Below are 27,247 nucleotides of genomic sequence, written 5' to 3'. Positions count from 1 at the left end.
CCCGACCCTTTCCCATTCACCACAATCCCAATGGACCCCGACCCTTTCCCATTCACCACAATCCCAATGGACCCCGACCCTTTCCCATTCACCTCCATTCACCACAATCCCAATGGACCCCGACCCTTTCCCTTTCACCTCCATTCACCACAATCTCAATGGACCCCGACCCTTTCCCATTCACCACAATCTCAATGGACCCCGACCATTTCCCATTCACCACAATCTCAATGGACCCCGACCCTTTTCCCATTCACCTCCATTCACCACAATCTCAAAGGACCCCTACCCTTTTCCCATTCACCTCCATTCACCACAATCTCGAAGGACCCCTACCCTTTTCCCATTCACCTCCATTCACCACAATCCCAATGGACCCCTACACTTTTCCCATTCACCTCCATTCACCACAATCCCAATGGACCCCGACCCTTTTCCCATTCACCTCCATTCACCACAATCTCAATGGACCCCTACCCTTTTCCCATTCACCTCCATTCACCACAATCCCAATGGACCCCGACCCTTTCCCATTCACCACAATCTCAATGGACCCCGACCCTTTTCCCATTCACCTCCATTCACCACAATCTCAATGGACCCCTACCCTTTTCCCATTCACCTCCATTCACCACAATCTCAATGGACCCCGACCCTTTCCCATTCACCACAATCCCAATGGACCCCGACCCTTTCCCATTCACCACAATCTCAATGGACCCAGACCCTTTCCCATTCACCACAATCCCAATGGACCCCGACCCTTTTCCCATTCACCACAATCCCAATGGACCCCGACTCTTTCCCATTCACCACAATCCCAATGGACCCCGACCCTTTTCCCATTCACCTCCATTCACCACAATCCCAATGGACCCCGACCCTTTTCCCATTCAACTCCATTCACCACAATCTCAATGGACCCTGACTCTTTCCCATTCACCACAATCCCAATGGACCCCGACCCTTTCCCATTCACCACAATCTCAATGGACCCAGACCCTTTCCCATTCACCACAATCCCAAAGGACCCCTACCCTTTCCCATTCACCACAATCCCAATGGACCCCGACCCTTTCCCATTCACCACAATCTCAAAGGACCCCGACCCATTCCCATTCCCCACAATCCCAATGGACCCCGACCTTTTCCCATTCACCACAATCCCAATGGACCCCGACCCTTTCCCATTCACCACAATCCCAATGGACCCCGACCCTTTCCCATTCACCACAATCTCAATGGACCCCTACCCTTTCCCATTCACCACAATCCCAATGGACCCCGACCCTTTCCCATTCACCACAATCCCAAAGGACCCCTACCCTTTCCCATTCACCACAAACCCAATGGACCCCGACCCTTTCCCATTCACCTCCATTCACCACAATCTCAATGAACCCCGACCCTTTCCCATTCACCACAATCCCAATGGACGCCGACCCTTTCCCATTCACCACAATCCCAATGAACCCCGACCCTTTCCCATTCACCACAATCTCAATGGACCCCGACCCTTTCCCATTCACCACAATCCCAATGGACCCCGACCCTTTCCCATTCACCACAATCCCAATGGACCCCGACCCTTTCCCATTCACCTCCATTCACCACAATCCCAATGGACCCCGACCCTTTCCCTTTCACCTCCATTCACCACAATCTCAATGGACCCCGACCCTTTCCCATTCACCACAATCTCAATGGACCCCGACCATTTCCCATTCACCACAATCTCAATGGACCCCGACCCTTTTACCATTCACCTCCATTCACCACAATCTCAAAGGACCCCTACCCTTTTCCCATTCACCTCCATTCACCACAATCTCGAAGGACCCCTACCCTTTTCCCATTCACCTCCATTCACCACAATCCCAATGGACCCCTACCCTTTTCCCATTCACCTCCATTCACCACAATCCCAATGGACCCCGACCCTTTTCCCATTCACCTCCATTCACCACAATCTCAATGGACCCCTACCCTTTTCCCATTCACCTCCATTCACCACAATCCCAATGGACCCCGACCCTTTTCCCATTCACCACAATCCCAATGGACCCCGAACCTTTTCCAATTCACCACAATCCCAATGGACCCCGACCCTTTCCCATTCACCACAATCCCAATGGACCCCGACCCTTTCCCATTCACCACAATCTCAATGGACCCCGACCCTTTCCCATTCACCACAATCCCAATGGACCCCGACCCTTTCCCATTCACCACAATCTCAATGGACCCCTACCCTTTCCCATTCACTTCCATTCACCACCATCTCAATGGACCCCGTCCCTTTCCCATTCACCACAATCCCAATGGACCCCGACCCTTTCCCATTCACCACCATCTCAATGGACCCCGACCCTTTCCCATTCACCACAATCCCAATGGACCCCGACCCTTTCCCATTCACCACAATCCCAATGGACCCCGACCCTTTCCCATTCACCACAATCCCAATGGGCCCCTACCCTTTCCCATTTTCCACATTCTCAATGGACCCCTACCCTTTCCCATTTTCCACAATCCCAATGGACCCCGACGCTTTCCCATTCACCACAATCCCAATGGACCCCGCCACTTTCCCATTCACCACAATCCCAATGGACCCTGACCCTTTCCCATTGTCCACAATCCCAATGGACCCCGAACCTTTCCCATTGTCCACAATCTCAATGGACCCCTACCCTTTCCCATTCACCACAATCCCAATGGACCCCTACTCTTTACCATTCACCACAATCCCAATGGACCCCGACCCTTTCCCATTCACCACAATCCCAATGGACCCCTCCCCTTTCCCAATTCACCACAATCTCAATGGACCCCGACCCTTTCCCATTCACCACAATCTCAATGGACCCCGACCCTTTCCCATTCACCACAATCCCAATGGAACCCGACCCTTTCCCATTCACCACAATCCCAATGGACCCCGACCCTTTCCCATTCACCACAGTCCCAATGGACCCCGACCCTTTCCCATTCACCACAATCTCAATGGACCCCAACCCTTTCGCATTCACCACAATCTCAATGCACCCCGCCCCTTTCCCATTCACCTCCATTCACCACAATCCCAATGGACCCCGACCCTTTCCCATTCACCACAATCCCAATGGGCCCCGAACCTTTCCCCTTCACCACAATCTCAATGGACCCCGACACTTTCCCATTCACCACAATCCCAATGGACCCCGACCCTTTCCCATTCACCTCCATTCACCACAATCCCAATGGACCCCTACCCTTTCCCATTCACCACAATCCCAATGGACCCCGACCCTTTTCCCATTCACCACAATCTCAATGGACCCCGACCCTTTCCCATTCACCACAATCCCAATGGACCCCGACCCTTTCCCATTCACCACAATCCCAATGGACCCCTACCCTTTCCCATTCACCACAATCCCAATGGACCCCGACCCTTTTTACCATTCACCACAATCCCAATGGACCCCGACCCTTTCCCATTCACCTCCATTCACCACAATCTCAATGAACCCCGACCCTTTCCCATTCACCACAATCCCAATCGACCCCTACCCTTTCCCATTCACCACAATCCCAATGGACCCCGACCCTTTCCCATTCACCTCCATTCACCACAATCTCAATGGACCCCGACCCTTTCCCATTCACCACAATCCCAATGGACACCGACCCTTTCCCATTCACCACAATCTCAATGGACCCCGACCCTTTCCCATTCACCACAATCTCAATGGACCCCAACCCTTTCCCATTCACCACAATCCCAATGGACCCCGACCCTTTCCCATTCACCACAATCCCAATCGACCCCTACCCTTTCCCATTCACCACAATCTCAATGGACCCCGACCCTTTCCCATTCACCTCCATTCACCACAATCTCAATGGACCCCGACCCTTTCCCATTCACCACAATCCCAATGGGCCCCGAACCTTTCCCCTTCACCACAATCTCAATGGACCCCGACACTTTCCCATTCACCACAATCCCAATGGACCCCGACCCTTTCCCATTCACCTCCATTCACCACAATCCCAATGGACCCCTACCCTTTCCCATTCACCACAATCCCAATGGACCCCGACCGTTTTCCCATTCACCACAATCTCAATGGACCCCGACCCTTTCCCATTCACCACAATCCCAATGGACCCCGACGCTTTCCCATTCACCACAATCCCAATGGACCCCTACCCTTTCCCATTCACCACAATCCCAATGGACCCCGACCCTTTTTACCATTCACCACAATCCCAATGGACCCCGGCCCTTTCCCATTCACCTCCATTCACCACAATCTCAATGAACCCCGACCCTTTCCCATTCACCACAATCCCAATCGACCCCTACCCTTTCCCATTCACCACAATCCCAATGGACCCCGACCCTTTCCCATTCACCTCCATTCACCACAATCTCAATGGACCCCGACCCTTTCCCATTCACCACAATCCCAATGGACCCCGACCCTTTCCCATTCACCACAATCCCAATGGACCCCGACCCTTTCCCATTCACCTCCATTCACCACAATCCCAATGGACCCCGACACTTTCCCATTCACCACAATCACAATGGACCCCTACCCTTTCCCATTCACCACAATCTCAAAGGACCCCGACCCTTTCCCATTCACCACAATCTCAATGGACCCCGACCCTTTTCCCATTCACCTCCATTCACCACAATCTCAATGGACCCCGACCCTTTCCCATTCACCACAATATCAAAGGACCCCTACCCTTTTCCCATTCACCTCCATTCACCACAATCTCAATGGACCCCTACCCTTTTCCCATTCACCTCCATTCACCACAATCTCGAAGGACTCCTACCCTTTTCCCATTCACCTCCATTCACCACAATCCCAATGGACCCCGACCCTTTTCCCATTCACCTCCATTCACCACAATCTCAATGGACCCCTACACTTTTCCCATACACCTCCATTCACCACAATCCCAATGGACCCCGACCCTTTTCCAATTCACCACAATCCCAATGGACCCCGACCCTTTCCCATTCACCACAATCCCAATGGACCCCAACCCTTTCCCATTCACCACAATCTCAATGGACCCCGACACTTTCCCATTCACCACCATCTCAATGGACCCCGACCCTTTCCCATTCACCACAATCTCAATGGACCCCGACCCTTTCCCAGTCACCACAATCTCAGTGGACCCCGACCCTTTCCCATTCACCACAATCCCAATGGGCCCCGACCATTTCCCATTCACCACAATCCCAATGGACCCCGACACTTTCCCATTCACCACAATCCCAATGGACCCCGACCCTTTCCCATTCACCTCCATTCACGACAATCCCAATGGACCCCTACCCTTTCCCATTCACCACAATCCCAATGGACCCCGACCCTTTTCCCATTCACCACGATCTCAATGGACCCCGACCCTTTCCCATTCACCACAATCCCAATGGACCCCGACCCTTTCCCATTCACCACAATCCCAATGGACCCCGTCCCTTTTCCCATTCACCACAATCCCAATGGACCCCGACCCTTTGCCATTCACCTCCATTCACCACAATCTCAATGAACCCCGACCCTTTCCCATTCACCACAATCTCAATGGACCCCGACCCTTTCCCATTCACCACAATCCCAATGGACCCCGACCCTTTCCCATTCACCACAATCTCAATGGACCCCGACCCTTTCCCATTCACCACAATCCCAATGGACCCCGACCCTTTCCCATTCACCACAATCCCAATGGACCCCGACCCTTTCCCATTCACCTCCATTCACCACAATCTCAATGGACCCCGACCCTTTCCCATTCACCACAATCCCAATGGACCCCGACCCTTTCCCATTCACCACAATCCCAATGGACCCCGACCCTTTCCCATTCACCTCCATTCACCACAATCCCAATGGACCCCGACACTTTCCCATTCACCACAATCACAATGGACCCCTACCCTTTCCCATTCACCACAATCTCAAAGGACCCCGACCCTTTCCCATTCACCACAATCTCAATGGACCCCGACCCTTTTCCCATTCACCTCCATTCACCACAATCTCAATGGACCCCGACCCTTTCCCATTCACCACAATATCAAAGGACCCCTACCCTTTTCCCATTCACCTCCATTCACCACAATCTCAATGGACCCCTACCCTTTTCCCATTCACCTCCATTCACCACAATCTCGAAGGACTCCTACCCTTTTCCCATTCACCTCCATTCACCACAATCCCAATGGACCCCGACCCTTTTCCCATTCACCTCCATTCACCACAATCTCAATGGACCCCTACCCTTTTCCCATACACCTCCATTCACCACAATCCCAATGGACCCCGACCCTTTTCCAATTCACCACAATCCCAATGGACCCCGACCCTTTCCCATTCACCACAATCCCAATGGACCCCAACCCTTTCCCATTCACCACAATCTCAATGGACCCCGACACTTTCCCATTCACCACCATCTCAATGGACCCCGACCCTTTCCCATTCACCACAATCTCAATGGACCCCGACCCTTTCCCAGTCACCACAATCTCAGTGGACCCCGACCCTTTCCCATTCACCACAATCCCAATGGGCCCCGACCATTTCCCATTCACCACAATCCCAATGGACCCCGACACTTTCCCATTCACCACAATCCCAATGGACCCCGACCCTTTCCCATTCACCTCCATTCACGACAATCCCAATGGACCCCTACCCTTTCCCATTCACCACAATCCCAATGGACCCCGACCCTTTTCCCATTCACCACAATCTCAATGGACCCCGACCCTTTCCCATTCACCACAATCCCAATGGACCCCGACCCTTTCCCATTCACCACAATCCCAATGGACCCCGACCCTTTTCCCATTCACCACAATCCCAATGGACCCCGACCCTTTGCCATTCACCTCCATTCACCACAATCTCAATGAACCCCGACCCTTTCCCATTCACCACAATCTCAATGGACCCCGACCCTTTCCCATTCACCACAATCCCAATGGACCCCGACCCTTTCCCATTCACCACAATCTCAATGGACCCCGACCCTTTCCCATTCACCACAATCCCAATGGACCCCGACCCTTTCCCATTCACCACAATCTCAATGAACCCCGACCCTTTTCCCATTCACCTCCATTCACCACAATCTCAAAGGACCCCTACCCTTTTCCCATTCACCTCCATTCACCACAATCTCGAAGGACCCCTACCCTTTTCCCATTCACCTCCATTCACCACAATCCCAATGGACCCCTACCCTTTTCCCATTCACCTCCATTCACCACAATCCCAATGGACCCCGATCCTTTTCCCATTCACTTCCATTCACCACAATCTCAATGGACCCCTACCCTTTTCCCATTCACCTCCATTCACCACAATCCCAATGGACCCCGACCCTTTTCCCATTCACCACAATCCCAATGGACCCCGAACCTTTTCCAATTCACCACAATCCCAATGGACCCCGACCCTTTCCCATTCACCACAATCTCAATGGACCCCGACCCTTTCCCATTCACCGCAATCCCAATGGACCCCGACCCTTTCCCATTCACCACAATCTCAATGGACCCCTACCCTTTCCCATTCACTTCCATTCACCACCATCTCAATGGACCCCGACCCTTTCCCATTCACCACAATCTCAATGGACCCCGACCCTTTCCCATTCACCACAATCTCAGTGGACCCCGACCCTTTCCCATTCACCACACTCTCAATGGACCCCGACCCTTTTCCCAAACACCTCCACTCACCACAATCTCAATGGACCCCTACCCTTTCCCCATTCACCTCCATTCACCACCATCTCAATGGACCCCTACCCTTTCCCATTCACCACAATCCCAATGGACCCCGACCCTTTCCCATTCACCACAAGCCCAATGGACCCCGACCCTTTCCCATTCACCACAATCCCAATGGACCCCGACCCTTTCCCATTCACCACAATCTCAATGGACCCCGACCCTTTTCCCATTCACCTCCATTCACCACAATCTCAATGGACCCCGACCCTTTCCCATTCACCACAATCCCAATGGACCCCGACCCTTTCCCATTCACCACAATCTCAATGGACCCAGACCCTTTCCCATTCACCACAATCCCAATGGACCCCGACCCTTTTCCCATTCACCACAATCCCAATGGACCCCGACCCTTTCCCATTCACCACAATCCCAATGGACCCCGACCCTTTTCCCATTCACCTCCATTCACTACATTTTCCAATTCACCACAATCCCAATTGACCCAGACCCTTTCCCATTCACCACAATCCCAATGGACCCCGACCCTTTCCCATTCACCACAATCTCAATGGACCCCTACCCTTTCCCATTCACCACAATCTCAATGGACCCCTACCCTTTCCCATTCACCACAATCCCAATTGACCCCGACCCTTTCCCATTCACCACAATCCCAATGGACCCCGACCCTTTCCCATTCACCACAATCTCAATGGACCCCGACCCTTTCCCATTCACAACAATCCCAATGGACCCCGACCCTTTCCCATTCACCACAATCTCAATGGACCCCTACCCTTTCCCATTCACCACAATCTCAATGGACCCCTACCCTTTCCCATTCACCACAATCTCAATGGACCCCGACCCTTTCCCATTCACCACCATCTCAATGGACACCGACCCTTTCCCATTCACCACAATCTCAGTGGACCCCGACCCTTTCCCATTCACCACACTCTCAATGGACCCCGACCCTTTCCCATTCACCACAATCCCAATGGACCCCGACCCTTTCCCATTCACCACAATCTCAATGGACCCCGACCCATTCCCATTCCCCACAATCCCAATGGACCCCGACCCTTTCCCATTCACCACAATCCCAATGGACCCCGACCCTTTCCCATTCACCACAATCCCAATGGACCCCGACCCTTTCCCATTCACCACAATCTCAAAGGACCCCTACCCTTTCCCATTCACCACAATCCCAATGGACCCCGACCCTTTCCCATTCACCACAATCCCAAAGGACCCCTACCCTTTCCCATTCACCACAATCCCAATGGACGCCGACCCTTTCCCATTCACCACAATCCCAATGGACCCCGACCCTTTCCCATTCACCACAATCCCAATGGACCCCGACCCTTTCCCATTCACCACAATCTCAATGGACCCCGACCCTTTCCCATTCACCACAATCCCAATGGACCCCGACCCTTTTCCCATTCACCTCCATTCACCACAATCTCAAAGGACCCCTACCCTTTTCCCATTCACCTCCATTCACCACAATCTCAATGGACCCCTACCCTTTTCCCATTCACCTCCATTCACCACAATCCCAATGGACACCAACCCTTTTCCCATTCACCGCAATCCCAATGGACCCCGAACATTTTCCAATTCACCACAATCCCAATTGACCCCGACCCTTTCCCATTCACCACAATCCCAATGGACCCCGACCCTTTCCCATTCACCACAATCTCAATGGACCCCTACCCTTTCCCATTCACCACAATCTCAATGGACCCCTACCCTTTCCCATTCACCACAATCTCAATGGACCCCGACCCTTTCCCATTCACCACCATCTCAATGGACACCGACCCTTTCCCATTCACCACAATCTCAGTGGACCCCGACCCTTTCCCATTCACCACACTCTCAATGGACCCCGACCCTTTTCCCATTCACCTCCACTCACCACAATCTCAATGGACCCCTACCCTTTTCCCATTCACCTCCATTCACCACCATCTCAATGGACCCCTACCCTTTCCCATTCACCACAATCCCAATGGACCCCGAACCTTTCCCATTCACCACAATCCCAATGGACCCCGACCCTTTCCCATTCACCACAATCCCAATGGACCCCGGCCCTTTCCCATTCACCACAATCTCAATGGACCCCGACCCTTTTCCCATTCACCTCCATTCACCACAATCTCAATGGACCCCGACCCTTTCCCATTCACCACGATCCCAATGGACCCCGACCCTTTCCCATTCACCACAATCTCAATGGACCCAGACCCCTTCCCATTCACCACAATCCCAATGGACCCCGACCCTTTTCCCATTCACCACAATCCCAATGGACCCCGACCCTTTCCCATTCACCACAATCCCAATGGACCCCGACCCTTTTCCCATTCACCTCCATTCACCACAATCCCAATGGACCCCGACCCTTTTCCCATTCACCTCCATTCACCACAATCTCAATGGACCCTGACTCTTTCCCATTCACCACAATCTCAAAGGACCCCTACCCTTTCCCATTCACCACAATCCCAATGGACCCCGACCCTTTCCCATTCACCACAATCTCAATGGACCCCGACCCTTTCCCATTCACCACAATCCCAATGGACCCCTACCCTTTCCCATTCACCACAATCCCAATGGACCCCGACCCTTTCCCATTCACCACAATCTCAATGGACCCCGACCCATTCCCATTCCCCACAATCCCAATGGACCCCGACCCTTTCCCATTCACCACAATCCCAATGGACCCCGACCCTTTCCCATTCACCACAATCCCAATGGACCCCGACCCTTTCCCATTCACCACAATCTCAATGGACACCTACCCTTTCCCATTCACCACAATCCCAATGGACCCCGACCCTTTCCCATTCACCACAATCCCAAAGGACCCCTACCCTTTCCCATTCACCACAAACCCAATGGATCCCGACCCTTTCCCATTCACCACAATCCCAATGGACCCCTACCATTTCCCATTCACCACAATCTCAATGGACCCCGACCCTTTCCCATTCACCACAATCCCAATGGACCCCGACCCTTTCCCATTCACCACAATCCCAAAGGACCCCTACCCTTTCCCATTCACCACAATCCCAGTGGACCCCGACCCTTTCCCATTCACCACAATCCCAATGGACCTCGACCCTTTCCCATTCACCACAATCCCAATGGACCCCGACCCTTTCCCATTCACCACAATCTCAATGGACCCCGACCCTTTCCCATTCACCACAATCCCAATGGACCCGGACCCTTTTCCCATTCACCGCCATTCACCACAATCCCAATGGACCCCGACCCTTTTCCCATTCACCTACATTCACCACAATCCCAATGGACCCCGAACATTTTCCCATTCACCACAATCTCAATGGACCCCGACCCTTTCCCATTCACCACAATCCCAATGGACCCCGACCCTTTCCCATTCACCACAATCCCAATTGACCCCGACCCTTTCCCATTCACCACAATCCCAATGGACCCCGACCCTTTCCCATTCACCACAATCCCAATGGACCCCGACCCTTTCCCATTCACCACAATCCCAATGGACCCCGACCCTTTCCCATTCACCACAATCTCAATGGACCCCGACCCTTTTCCCATTCACCACAATCCCAATGGACCCCGACCCTTTCCCATTCACCACAATCTCAATGGACCCCGACCCTTTCCCATTCACCACAATCCCAATGGACCCCGACCCTTTCCCATTCACCACAATCTCAATGGACCCAGACCCTTTCCCATTCACCACAATCCCAATGGACCCCGACCCTTTTCCCATTCACCACAATCCCAATGGACCCCGACCCTTTCCCATTCACCACAATCCCAATGGACCCCGACCCTTTTCCCATTCACCTCCATTCACCACAATCCCAATGGACCCCGACACTTTTCCCATTCACCTCCATTCACCACAATCTCAATGGACCCTGACTCTTTCCCATTCACCACAATCTCAATGGACCCCTACCCTTTCCCATTCACCACAATCCCAATGGACCCCGACCCTTTCCCATTCACCACAATCTCAATGGACCCCGACCCATTCCCATTCCCCACAATCCCAATGGACCCCGACCCTTTTCCCATTCACCACAATCCCAATGGACCCCGACCCTTTCCCACTCACCACAATCCCAATGGACCCCGACCCTTTCCCATTCACCACAATCTCAATGGACCCCTACCCTTTCCCATTCACCACAATCCCAATGAACCCCGACCCTTTCCCATTCACCACAATCTCAATGGACCACGACCCTTTTCCCATTCACCTCCATTCACCACAATCCCAATGGACCCCGACACTTTCCCATTCACCACAATCTCAATGGACCCCTACCCTTTCCCATTCACCACAATCCCAATGGACCCCGACCCTTTCCCATTCACCACAATCCCAATGGACCCCGACCCTTTCCCATTCACCTCCATTCACCACAATCTCAATGAACCCCGACCCTTTCCCATTCACCACAATCCCAATCGACCCCTACCCTTTCCCATTCACCACAATCCCAATGGACCCCGACCCTTTCCCATTCACCACAATCTCAATGGACGCCGACCCTTTCCCATTCACCACAATCCCAATGGACCCCGACCCTTTCCCATTCACCACAATCCCAATGGACCCCGACCCTTTCCCATTCACCTCCATTCACCACAATCCCAATGGACCCCGACCCTTTCCCATTCACCACAATCCCAATGGACCCCGACCCTTTCCCATTCACCACAATCCCAATGGACCCCGACCCTTTCCCATTCACCACAATCTAAATGGACCCCGACCATTTCCCATTCACCACAATCTCAATGGACCCCGACCCTTTTCCCATTCACCTCCATTCACCACAATCCCAATGGACCCCGACCCTTTTCCCATTCAACTCCATTCACCACAATCTTAATGGACCCCTACCCTTTTCCCATTCACCTCCATTCACCACAATCCCAATGGACCCCGACCCTTTTCCCATTCACCACAATCCCAATGGACCCCGAACCTTTTCCAATTCACCACAATCCCAATGGACCCCGACCCTTTCCCATTCACCACAATCCCAATGGACCCCGACCCTTTCCCATTCACCACAATCTCAATGGACCCCGACCCTTTCCCATTCACCACAATCTCAATGGACCCCTATCCTTTCCCATTCACTTCCATTCACCACCATCTCAATGGACCCCGACCCTTTCCCATTCACCACCATCTCAATGGACCCCGACCCTTTCCCATTCACCACAATCCCAATGGACCCCGACCCTTTCCCATTCACCACAATCCCAATGGACCCTACCCTTTCCCATTTTCCACATTCTCAATGGACCCCTACCCTTTCCCATTTTCCACAATCCCAATGGACCCCGACACTTTCCCATTCACCACAATCCCAATGGACCCTGACCCTTTCCCATTGTCCACAATCCCAATGGACCTCGAACCTTTCCCATTGTCCACAATCTCAATGGACCCCGACCCTTTCCCATTCACCACAATCCCAATGGACCCCGACCCTTTCCCATTCACCACAATCTCAATGGACCCCGACCCTTTCCCATTCACCACAATCTCAATGGACCCCTACCCTTTCCCAATTCACCACAATCTCAATGGACCCCGACCCTTTCCCATTCACCACAATCTCAATGGACCCCGACCCTTTCCCATTCACCACAATCCCAATGGAACCCGATCCTTTCCCATTCACCACAGTCCCAATGGACCCCGACCCTTTCCCATTCACCACAATCTCAATGGACCCCAACCCTTTCGCATTCACCACAATCTCAATGCACCCCGACCCTTTCCCATTCACCACAATCTCAATGGACCCCGACCCTTTCCCATTCACCACAATCTCAATGGACCCCGACCCTTTCCCATTCACCACAATCTCAATGGACCCCGACCCTTTCCCATTCACCACAATCCCAATGGACCCCTACCCTTTCCCATTCACCACAATCCCAATACACCCCGACGCTTTTCCCATTCACCACAATCTCAATGGACCCCGACCCTTTCCCATTCACCACAATCCCAATGGACCCCGACCCTTTCCCATTCACCACAATCCCAAAGGACCCCTACCCTTTCCCATTCACCACAATCCCAATGGACCCCGACCCTTTTTACCATTCACCACAATCCCAATGGACCCCGACCCTTTCCCATTCACCTCCATTCACCACAATCTCAATGAACCCCGACCCTTTCCCATTCACCACAATCCCAATGGACACCGACCCTTTCCCATTCACCACAATCCCAATGGGCCCCGATCCTTTCCCATTCACCTCCATTCACCACAATCCCAATGGACCCCGACACTTTCCCATTCACCACAATCCCAATGGACCCCTACCCTTTCCCATTCACCACAATCTCAATGGACCCCGACCCTTTCCCATTCACCACAATCTCAATGGACCCCGACCCTTTTCCCATTCACCTCCATTCACCACAATCTCAATGGACCCCGACCCTTTTCCCATTCACCTCCATTCACCACAATCTCAATGGACCCCGACCCTTTCCCATTCACCACAATCCCAATGGACCCCGACCCTTTCCCAATCACCTCAATCCCAATGGACCCCTACCCTTTTCCCATTCACCTCCATTCACCACAATCTCAAAGGATCCCTACCCTTTTCCCATTCACCTCCATTCACCACAATCCCAATGGACCACGACCCTTTTCCCATTCACCTCCATTCACCACAATCCCAATGGACCACGACCCTTTTCCCATTCACCACAATCCCAATGGACCCCGACCCTTTTCCAATTCACCACAATCCCAATGGACCCCGACCCTTTCCCATTCACCACAATCCCAATGGACCCCAACCCTTTCCCATTCACCACAATCTCAATGGACCCCGACCCTTTCCCATTCACCACAATCCCAATAGACCCCGACCCTTTCCCATTCACCACAATCTCAATGGACCCCTACCCTTTCCCATTCACCTCCATTCACCACCATCTCAATGGACCCCGACCCTTTTCCCATTCACCACAATCTCAGTGGACCCCGACCCTTTCCCATTCACCACAATCCCTGTGGGCCCCGACCATTTCCCATTCACCACAATCTCAATGGACCCCTACCCTTTCCCATTCACCACAATCCGAATGGACCCCGACACTTTCCCATTCACCACAATCCCAATGGACACCGACCCTTTCCCATTCACATCCATTCACGACAATCCCAATGGACCCCTACCCTTTCCCATTCACCACAATCCCAATGGACCCCGACCCTTTTCCCATTCACCACAATCTCAATGGACCCCGACCCTTTCCCATTCACCACAATCCCAATGGACCCCGACCCTTTCCCATTCACCACAATCCCAATGGACCCCGACCCTTTTCCCATTCACCACAATCCCAATGGACCCCGACCCTATCGCATTCACCTCCATTCACCACAATCTCAATGAACCCCGACCCTTTCCCATTCACCACAATCTCAGTGGACCCCGACCCTTTCCCATTCACCACAATCCCAATGGACCCCGACCCTTTCCCATTCACCACAATTTCAATGGACCCCGACCCTTTCCCATTCACCACAATCCCAATGGACCCCGACCCTTTCCCAATCACCACAATCTCAATGGACCCCGACCATTTTCCCATTCACCTCCATTCACCACAATCTCGAAGGACCCCTACCCTTTTCCCATTCACCTCCATTCACCACAATCCCAATGGACCCCTACCCTTTTCCCATTCACCTCCATTCACCACAATCCCAATGGACCCCTACCCTTTTCCCATTCACCTCCATTCACCACAATCTCAATGGACCCTTACACTTTTCCCATTCACCTCCATTCGCCACAATCCCAATGGACCCCGACCCTTTTCCCATTCACCACAATCCCAATGGACCCCGAACCTTTTCCAATTCACCACAATCCCAATGGACCCCGACCCTTTCCCATTCAACACAATCCCAATGGACCCCCACCCTTTCCCATTCACCACAATCTCAATGGACCCCGACCCTTTCCCATTCACCACAATCCCAATGGACCCCGACCCTTTCCCATTCACCACAATCCTAATGTACCCCGACCCTTTCCTATCACCACAATCCCAATGGACACCGACCCTTTCCCATTCACCACAATCTCAGTGGACCCCGACCCTTTCCCATTCACCACAATCTCAGTGGACCCCGACCCTTTCCCATTCACCACAATCCCAATGTACCCCGACCCTTTCCCATTCACCACAATCTCAATGGACCCCGACCCTTTCCCATTCACCACACTCTCAATGGACCCCGACACTTTTCCCATTCACCTCCACTCACCACAATCTCAATGGACCCCTACCCTTTTCCCATTCACCTCCATTCACCACCATCTCAATGGACCCCTACCCTTTCCCATTCACCACAATCCCAATGGACCCCGACCCGTTCCCATTCACCACAATCCCAATGGACCCCGACCCTTTCCCATTCACCACAATCCCAATGGACCCCGACCCTTTCCCATTCACCACAATCTCAATGGACCCCGACCCTTTTCCCATTCACCTCCATTCACCACAATCTCAATGGACCCCGACCCTTTCCCATTCACCACAATCCCAATGGACCCCGACCCTTTCCCATTCACCACAATCTCAATGGACCCAGACCCTTTCCCATTCACCACAATCCCAATGCACCCCGACCCTTTTCCCATTCACCACAATCCCAATGGACCCCGACCCTTTCCCATTCACCACAATCCCAAAGGACCCCGAACCTTTTCCCATTCACGTCCATTCACCACAATCCCAATGGACCCCGACCCTTTTCCCATTCACCTCCATTCACCACAATCTCAATGGACCCTGACCCTTTCCCATTCACCACAATCTCAATGGACCCCTACCCTTTCCCATTCACCACAATCCCAATGGACCCCGACCCTTTCCCATTCACCACAATGCCAATGGACCCCGACCCTTTCCCATTCACCACAATCTCAATGGACCCCTACCCTTTCCCATTCACCACAATCCCAATAGACCCCGACCCTTTCCCATTCACCACAATCCCAAAGGACCCCTACCCTTTCCCATTCACCACAATCCCAATGGACCCCGACCCTTTCCCATTCACCACAATCCCAATGGACCCCGACCCTTTCCCATTCACCACAATCCCAATGGACCCCGACCCTTTCCATTTAACACAATCTCAATGGACCCCGACCCTTTCCCATTCACCACAATCCCAATGGACCCCGACCCTTTTACCATTCACCTCCATTCACCACAATCTCAAAGGACCCCTACCCTTTTCCCATTCACCTCCATTCACCACAATCTCAATGGACCCCGACCCTTTTCCCATTCACCACAATCCCAATGGACCCCGAACATTTTCCAATTCACTACAATCCCAATTGACACCGACCCTTTCCCATTCACCACAATCCCAATGGGCCCCGACCCTTTCCCTTTCACCACAATCTCAATGGACCCCTACCCTTTCCCATTCACCACAATCCCAATGGACCCCGACCCTTTCCCATTCACCACAATCCCAAAGGACCCCTACCCTTTCCCATTCACCACAATCCCAATGGACCCCGACCCTTTCCCATTCACCACAATCCCAATGGACTCCGACCCTTTCCCATTCACCACAATCCCAATGGACCCCGACCCTTTTCCCATTCACCTCCATTCACCACAATCTCAAAGGACCCCTACCCTTTTCCCATTCACCTCCATTCACCACAATCCCAATGGACCCCGACCCCTTTCCCATTCACCACAATCCCAATGGACCCCGAACATTTTCCAATTCACCACAATCCCAATTGACCCCGACCCTTTCCCATTCACCACAATCCCAATGGACCCCGACCCTTTCCCATTCACAACAATCTCAATGGACCCCGACCCTTTCCCATTCACCACAATCCCAATGGACCCCGACCCTTTCCCATTCACCACAATCTCAATGGACCCCTACCCTTTCCCATTCACCACAATCTCAATGGACCCCTACCCTTTCCCATTCACTTCCATTCACCACCATCTCAATGGACCCCGACCCTTTCCCAATCACCACAATCTCAATGGACCCCGACCCTTTCCCATTCACCACAATCTCAGTGGACCCCGACCCTTTCCCATTCACCACAATCCCAATGGACCCCGACAATTTTCCCATTCACCTCCACTCACCACAATCTCAATGGATCCCTACCCTTTTCCCATTCACCTCCATTCACCACCAAATCAATGGACCCCGACCCTTTCCCATTCACCACAATCCCAATGGACCCCGAACCTTTCCCATTCACCACAATCCCAATGGACCCCGACCCTTTCCCATTCACCACAATCCCAATGGACCCCGACCCTTTCCCATTCACCACAATCTCAATGGACCCCGACCCTTTTCCCATTCACCTCCATTCACCACAATCTCAATGGACCCCGACCCTTTCCCATTCACCACAATCCCAATGGACCCCGACCCTTTCCCATTCACCACAATCTCAATGGACCCAGACCCTTTCCCATTCACCACAATCCCAATGGACCCCGACCCTTTTCCCATTCACCACAATCCCAATGGACCCCGACCCTTTCCCATTCACCACAATCCGAATGGACCCCGACCCTTTTCCCATTCACCTCCATTCACCACAATCCCAATGGACCCCGACACTTTTCCCATTCACCTCCATTCACCACAATCTCAATGGATCCTGACTCTTTCCCATTCACCACAATCTCAATGGACCCCTACCCTTTCCCATTCACCACAATCCCAATGGACCCCGACCCTTTCCCATTCACCACAATCTCAATGGACCCCGACCCATTCCCATTCCCCACAATCCCAATGGACCCCGACCCTTTCCCATTCACCACAATCTCAATGGACCCCGACCCTTTCCCATTCACCACAATCCCAATGGACCCCGACCCTTTCCCATTCACCACAATCTCAATGGACCCCTACCCTTTCCCATTCACCACAATCCCAATGGACCCCGACCCTTTCCCATTCACCACAATCCCAAAGGACACCTAACCTTTCCCATTCACCACAATCCCAATGGACCCCGACCCTTTCCCATTCACCACAATCCCAATGGACCCCGACCCTTTCCCATTCACCACAATCCCAATGGACCCCGACCCTTTCCCATTCATCACAATCCCAATGGACCCCGACCCTTTCCCATTCACCACAATCTCAATGGACCCCGACCCTTTCCCATTCACCACAATCACAATGGACCCCGACCCTTTCCCATTCACCACAATCTCAATGGACCCCTACCCTTTCCCATTCACCACAATCCCAATGGACCCCGACCCTTTCCCATTCACCACAACTCCAATGGACCCCGTCCCGTTTCCCATTCACCTCCATTCACCACAATCTCAATGGACCCCGACCCTTTTCCCATTAACCACAATCCCAATGGACCCCGACCCTTTTCCAATTCACCACAATCCCAATGGACCCCGACCCTTTCCCATTCACCACAATCTCAATGGACCCCGACCCTTTCCCATTCACCACAATCCCAATGGACCCCGACCCTTTCCCATTCACCACAATCTCAATGGACCCCTACCCTTTCCCATTCACTTCCATTCACCACCATCTCAATGGACCCCGACCCTTTCCCATTCACCACAATCTCAATGGACCCCGACCCTTTCCCATTCACCACAATCTCAGTGGACCCCGACCCTTTCCCATTCACCACACTCTCAATGGATCCCGACCCTTTTCCCATTCACCTCCACTCACCACAATCTCAATGGACCCCTACCCTTTTCCCATTCACCTCCATTCACCACCATCTCAATGGACCCCTACCCTTTCCCATTCACCACAATCCCAATGGACCCCGACCCTTTCCCATTCACCACAATCCCAATGGACCCCGACCCTTTCCCATTCACCACAATCCCAATGGACCCGGACCCTTTCCCATTCACCACAATCTCAATGGACCCCGACCCTTTTCCCATTCACCTCCATTCACCACAATCTCAATGGACCCTGACTCTTTCCCATTCACCACAATCTCAATGGACCCCTACCCTTTCCCATTCACCACAATCCCAATGGACCCCGACCCTTTCCCATTCACCACAATCTCAATGGACCCCGACCCATTCCCATTCCCCACAATCCCAATGGACCCCGACACTTTCCCATTCACCACAATCCCAATGGACCCCGACCCTTTCCCATTCACAACAATCCCAATGGACCCCGACCCTTTCCCATTCACCACAATCTCAATGGACCCCTACCCTTTCCCATTCACCACAATCCCAATGGACCCCGACCCTTTCCCATTCACCACAATCCCAAAGGACCCCTACCCTTTCCCATTCACCACAATCCCAATGGACCCCGACCCTTTCCCATTCACCACAATCCCAATGGATCCCGACCCTTTCCCATTCACCACAATCCCAATGGACCCCGACCCTTTCCCATTCATCACAATCCCAATGGACCCCGACCCTTTCCCATTCACCACAATCTCAATGGACCCCGACCCTTTCTCATTCACCACAATCACAATGGACCCCGACCCTTTCCCATTCACCACAATCTCAATGGACCCCTACCCTTTCCCATTCACCACAACTCCAATGGACCCCGACCCTTTCCCATTCACCACAATCCCAATGGACCCCGACCCTTTCCCATTTTCCACAATCTCAATGGACCCAGACCCTTTCCCATTCACCACAATCACAATGGACCCCGACCCTTTCCTATGCACCACAATCCGAATGGACCCCTACCCTTTCCCATTTTCCACAATCTCAATGGACCCAGACCCTTTCCCATTCACCACCATCTCAATGGACCCCGACCCTTTCCCATTCACCACAATCCCAATGGACACCGACCCTTTCCCATTCACCACAATCCCAATGGACCCCGACCCTTTCCCATTCACCACAATCCCAATGGGCCCCTACCCTTTCCCATTTTCACATTCTCAATGGACCCCTACCATTTCCCATTTTCCACATTCCCAATGGACCCCGACCCTTTCCCATTCACAACAATCCCAATGGACCCCGACACTTTCCCATTCACCACAATCCCAATGGACCCTGACCCTTTCCCATTGTCCACAATCCCAATGGACCCCTACCCTTTCCCATTTTCCACAATCTCAATGGACCCCTACCCTTTCCCATTGTCCACAATCCCAATGGACCCCTACCCTTTCCCATTCACCACAATCCCAATGGACCCCGAACCTTTCCCATTGTCCACAATCTCAATGGACCCCTACCCTTTCCCATTCACCACAATCCCAATGGACCCCGACCCTTTCCCATTCACCACAATCCCAATGGACCCCGACCCTTTCCCATTCACCACAATCCCAATGGACCCCGACCCTTTCCCATTCACCACAATCCCAATGGACCCCTACCCTTTCCCAATTCACCACAATCTCAATGGACCCCGACCCTTTCCCATTCACCACAATCTCAATGGACCCCGACCCTTTCCCATTCACCACAATCCCAATGGAACCCGACCCTTTCCCATTCACCACAATCCCAATGGACCCCGACCCTTTCCCATTCACCACAATCCCAATGGACCCCGACCCTTTCCCATTCACCACAATCTCAATGGACCCCAACCCTTTCGCATTCACCACAATCTCAATGCACCCCGACCCTTTCCCATTCACCACAATCTCAAATGACCCCGACCCTTTCCCATTCACCACAATCTCAATGGACCCCGACCCTTTCCCATTCACCACAATCCCAATGGGCCCCGAATCTTTCCCCTTCACCACAATCTCAATGGACCCCGACACTTTCCCATTCACCACAATCCCAATGGACCCCGACCCTTTCCCATTCACCTCCATTCACCACAATCCCAATGGACCCCTACCCTTTCCCATTCACCACAATCCCAAAGGACCCCGACCGTTTTCCCATTCACCACAATCTCAATGGACCCCGACCCTTTCCCATTCACCACAATCCCAATGGACCCCGACCATTTCCCATTCACCACAATCCCAATGGACCCCTACCCTTTCCCATTCACCACAATCCCAAAGGACCCCGACCCTTTTTACCATTCACCACAATCCCAATGGACCCCGACCCTTTCCCATTCACCTACATTCACCACAATCTCAATGAACCCCGACCCTTTCCCATTCACCACAATCCCAATCGACCCCTACCCTTTCCCATTCACCACAATCCCAATGGACCCCGACCCTTTCCCATTCACCACAATCTCAATGGACCCCGACCCTTTCCCAAAAACCACAATCCCAATGGACCCCGACCCTTTCCCATTCACCACAATCCCAATGGACCCCGACCCTTTCCCATTCACCTCCATTCACCACAATCCCAATGGACCCCGACACTTTCCCATTCACCACAATCCCAATGGACCCCTACCCTTTCCCATTCACCACAATCTCAATGGACCCCGACACTTTCCCATTCACCACAATCTCAATGGACCCCGACCCTTTTCCCATTCACCTCCATTCACCACAATCTCAATGGACCCCGACCCTTTCCCATTCACCACAATCTCAATGGACCCCGACCCTTTTCCCATTCACCTCCATTCACCACAATCCCAATGGACCCCGACCCTTTCCCATTCACCTCCATTCACCACAATCTCAATGGACCCCGACCCTTTCCCATTCACCACAATCTCAAAGGACCCCTACCCTTTTCCCATTCACCTCCATTCACCACAATCTCAAAGGACCCCTACCCTTTTCCCATTCACCTCCATTCACCACAATCTCGAAGGACCCCTACCCTTTTCCCATTCACCTCCATTCACCGCAATCCCAATGGACCCCTACCCTTTTCCCATTCACCTCCATTCACCACAATCTCAATGGACCCCTACCCTTTTCCCATTCACCTCCATTCACCACAATCCCAATGGACCCCTACCCTTTTCCCATTCACCTCCATTCACCGCAATCCCAATGGACCCCTACCCTTTTCCCATTCACCTCCATTCACCACAATCCCAAAGGACCCCGACCCTTTTCCCATTCACCTCCATTCACCACAATCCCAATGGACCCCTACCCTTTTCCCATTCACCTCCATTCACCACAATCCCAATGGACCACGACCCTTTTCCCATTCACCACAATCCCAATGGACCCCGACCCTTTTCCAATTCACCACAATCCCAGTGGACCCAGACCCTTTCCCATTCACCACAATCTCAATGGACCCCGACCCTTTCCCATTCACCACAATCCCAATAGACCCCGACCCTTTCCCATTCACCACAATCTCAATGGACCCCTACCCTTTCCCATTCATCTCCATTCACCACCATCTCAATGGACCCCGACCCTTTCCCATTCACCACAATCTCAATGGACCCCGACCCTTTCCCATTCACCACAATCTCAGTGGACCCCGACCCTTTCCCATTCACCACAATCCCAATGGGCCCCGACCCTTTCCCATTCACCACAATCCCAATGGACCCCGACACTTTCCCTTTCACCACAATCCCAATGGACCCCGACCCTTTCCCATTCACCTCCATTCACGACAATCCCAATGGACCCCTACCCTTTCCCATTCACCACAATCCCAATGGAACCCGACCCTTTTCCCATTCACCACAATCTCAATGGACCCCGACCATTTCCCATTCACCACAATCCCAATGGACCCCGACCCTTTCCCATTCACCACAATCCCAATGGACCCCGACCCTTTTCCCATTCACCACAATCCCAATCGACCCCGACCCTTTCCCATTCACCACAATCCCAATGGACCCCGACCCTTTCCCATTCACCTCCATTCACCACAATCTCAATGGACCCCGACCGTTTCCCATTCACCACAATCCCAATGGACCCCGACCCTTTCCCATTCACCACAATCCCAATGGACCCCGACCCTTTGCCATTCACCTACATTCACCACAATCCCAATGGACCTCGACCCTTTCCCATTCACCACAATCTCAATGGACCCCGACCATTTCCAATTCACCACAATCTCAATGGACCCCGACCCTTTTCCCATTCACCTCCATTCACCACAATCTCGAAGGACCCCTACCCTTTTCCCATTCTCCTCCATTCACCACAATCCCAATGGACCCCGACCCTTTCCCATTCACCACAATCTCAATGGACCCCGACCCTTTCCCATTCACCACAATCTCAATGGACCCCGACCCTTTCCCATTCACCACCATTTCAATGGACCCCGACCCTTTCCCATTCACCACAATCTCAATGGACCCCGACCCTTTCCCATTCACCACAATCTCAGTGGACCCCGACCCTTTCCCATTCACCTCCACTCACCACAATCTCAATGGACCCCTACCCTTTTCCCAAACACCTCCATTCACCACCATCTCAATGGACGCCTACCCTTTCCCTTTCACCACAATCCCAATTGACCCCGACCCTTTCCCATTCACCACAATCCCAATGGACCCCGACCCTTTCCCATTCACCACAATCCCAATGGACCCCGACCCTTTCCCATTCACCACAATCTCAATGGACCCCGACCCTTTTCCCATTCACCTCCATTCACCACAATCTCAATGGACCCCGACCCTTTCCCATTCACCACAATCCCAATGGACCCCGACCCTTTCCCATTCACCACAATCTCAGTGGACCCCGACCCTTTCCCATTCACCACACTCTCAATGGACCCCGACCCTTTTCCCATTCACCTCCACTCACCACAATCTCAATGGACCCCTACCCTTTTCCCAATCACCTCCATTCACCACCATCTCAATGGACCCCTACCCTTTCCCTTTCACCACAATCCCAATGGACCCCGACCCTTTCCCATTCACCACAATCCCAATGGACCCCGACCCTTTCCCATTCACCACAATCTCAATGGACCCCGACCCTTTCCCATTCACCACAATCTCAGTGGACCCCGACCCTTTCCCATTCACCACAATCCCAATGAGCCCCGACCATTTCCCGTTCACCACAATCTCAATGGACCCCGACCCTTTCCCATTCACCACAATCCCAATGGACCCCGACACTTTCCCTTTCACCACAATCCCAATGGACCCCGACCCTTTCCCATTCACCTCCATTCACGACAATCCCAATGGACCCCTACCCTTTCCCATTCACCACAATCCCAATGGACCCCGACCCTTTTCCCATTCACCACAATCTCAATGGACCCCGACGCTTTCCCATTCACCACAATCCCAATGGACCCCGACCCTTTCCCATTCACCACAATCCCAATGGACCCCGACCCTTTTCCCATTCACCACAATCCCAATCGACCCCGACCCTTTCCCATTCACCACAATCCCAATCGACCCCAACCCTTTCCCATTCACCACAATCCCAATGGACCCCGACCCTTTCCCATTCACCTCCATTCACCACAATCTCAATGGACCCCGACCCTTTCCCATTCACCACAATCCCAATGGACCCCGACCCTTTCCCATTCACCACAATCCCAATGGACCCCGACCCTTTGCCATTCACCTCCATTCACCACAATCCCAATGGACCTCGACCCTTTCCCATTCACCACAATCTCAATGGACCCCGACCCTTTCCCATTCACCACAATCCCAATGGACCCCGACCCTTTCCCATTTACCACAATCTCAATGGACACCGACCATTTCCAATTCACCACAATCTCAATGGACCCCGACCCTTTTCCCATTCACCTCCATTCACCACAATCTCAAAGGACCCCTACCCTTTTCCCATTCACCTCCATTCACCACTATCTCGAAGGACCACTACCCTTTTCCCATTCTCCTCCATTCACCACAATCCCAATGGACCCCGACCCTTTCCCATTCACCACAATCTCAATGGACCCCGACCCTTTCCCATTCACCACAATCCCAATGGACCCCGACCCTTTCCCATTCACCACAATCTCAATGGACCCCGACCCTTTCCCATTCACCTCCACTCACCACAATCTCAATGGACCCCTACCCTTTTCCCAATCACCTCCATTCACCACCATCTCAATGGACCCCTACCCTTTCCCTTTCACCACAATCCCAATGGACCCCGACCCTTTCCCATTCACTACAATCCCAATGGACCCCGACCCTTTCCCATTCACCACAATCCCAATGGACCCCGACCCTTTCCCATTCACCACAATCTCAATGGACCCCGACCCTTTTCCCATTCACCTCCATTCACCACAATCTCAATGGACCCCGACCCTTTCCCATTCACCACAATCCCAATGGACCCCGACCCTTTCCCATTCACCACAATCTCAGTGGACCCCGACCCTTTCCCATTCACCACACTCTCAATGGACCCCGACCCTTTTCCCATTCACCTCCACTCACCACAATCTCAATGGACCCCTACCCTTTTCCCAATCACCTCCATTCACCACCATCTCAATGGACCCCTACCCTTTCCCTTTCACCACAATCCCAATGGACCCCGACCCTTTCCCATTCACCACAATCCCAATGGACCCCGACCCTTTCCCATTCACCACAATCCCAATGGACCCCGACACTTTCCCATTCACCACAATCTCAATGGACCCCGACCCTTTTCCCATTCACCTCCATTCACCACAATCTCAATGGACCCCGACCCTTTCCCATTCACCACAATCCCAATGGACCCCGACCCTTTCCCATTCACCACAATCTCAATGGACCCCGACCCTTTTCCCATTCACCACAATCCCAATGGACCCCGACCCTTTCCCATTCACCACAATCCCAATGGACCCCGACCCTGTTCCCATTCACCTCCATTCACCACAATCCCAATGGACCCCGACCCTTTTCCCATTCACCTCCATTCACCACAATCTCAATGGACCCTGACTCTTTCCCATTCACCACAATCTCAATGGACCCCTACCCTTTCCCATTCACCACAATCCCAATGGACCCCGACCCTTTCCCATTCACCACAATCTCAATGGACCCCGACCCATTCCCATTCCCCACAATCCCAATAGACCCCGACCCTTTCCCATTCACCACAATCCCAATGGACCCCGACCCTTTCCCATTCACCACAATCCCAATGGACCCCGACCCTTTCCCATTCACCACAATCTCAATGGACCCCTACCCTTTCCCATTCACCACAATCCCAATGGGCCCCAACCCTTTCCCATTCACCTCAATGCCAAAGGACCCCTACCCTTTCCCATTCACCACAATCCCAATGGACCCCGACCCTTTCCCATTCACCACAATCCCAATGGACCCCGACCCTTTCCCATTCACCACAATCCCAATGGACCCCGACCCTTTCCCATTCATCACAATCCCAATGGACCCCGACCCTTTCCCATTCACCACAACTCCAATGGACCCCGACCCTTTCCCATTCAGCACAATCCCAATGGACCCC

The sequence above is a fragment of the Chiloscyllium punctatum genome, unplaced genomic scaffold, assembly GCF_047496795.1.
Source record: "Chiloscyllium punctatum isolate Juve2018m unplaced genomic scaffold, sChiPun1.3 scaffold_238, whole genome shotgun sequence".
Lineage (NCBI taxonomy): Eukaryota > Metazoa > Chordata > Chondrichthyes > Orectolobiformes > Hemiscylliidae > Chiloscyllium > Chiloscyllium punctatum.
Note: the sequence above shows the minus strand (reverse complement) of the source record.